The sequence below is a fragment of the Sinocyclocheilus rhinocerous genome, unplaced genomic scaffold, assembly GCF_001515625.1.
Source record: "Sinocyclocheilus rhinocerous isolate Xijiao unplaced genomic scaffold, SAMN03320098_v1.1 scaffold33031, whole genome shotgun sequence".
NCBI classification, from domain to species: domain Eukaryota; kingdom Metazoa; phylum Chordata; class Actinopteri; order Cypriniformes; family Cyprinidae; genus Sinocyclocheilus; species Sinocyclocheilus rhinocerous.
In genome coordinates, this window is record NW_015664978.1 from 2,355 (window position 1) to 2,922 (window position 568).

Here is a 568-nt window from a genome sequence, read left to right on the forward strand (position 1 = left end):
ACGCGCGTGTGTGTGTGAGTGTGTGTGTGTGTGTGTGTGTGAGTGTGTGTGTACCCGTAGCTGGTGTTTCCTCCCAGCAGGACACTCTCCAGCGCAGAGATCTGCTCAGCTGATAGATCCACACATGGCTTGAGCTTCTCCAGCACATACGGGTCCGAGCTCTGGATGTACTCGCCGCTCAGAAAACAGCTCATGCTGCCCAAAACATCCAGCTGATCCCGACTGATGCTGACGCCTGAGATTCCCTGAAACGCAGACCACAGCAACATCTGTCAAACTCCACCAGACAAACGCTTCCATCATCCTGAAAAACATTTAATCTAATCAGAGTTTTATTTTTGCCATATTCATATTGTCAAATTGTCAGATTCATATATTTGAATTGCATATAAACCTTCCGTTCATTTGAATTACAGTTTCAACAACAAAAACTAATAAACTTTGTGATGCATATTTGTCAGTCACGCAAGTGTTTTAGTATCATTGATATACTTTTGATATTTTGATTTCATTTTAATTTTAATGTTTCAGTAATTTTGTTGTGTTGTCATTCTTATTAGCTTATTAT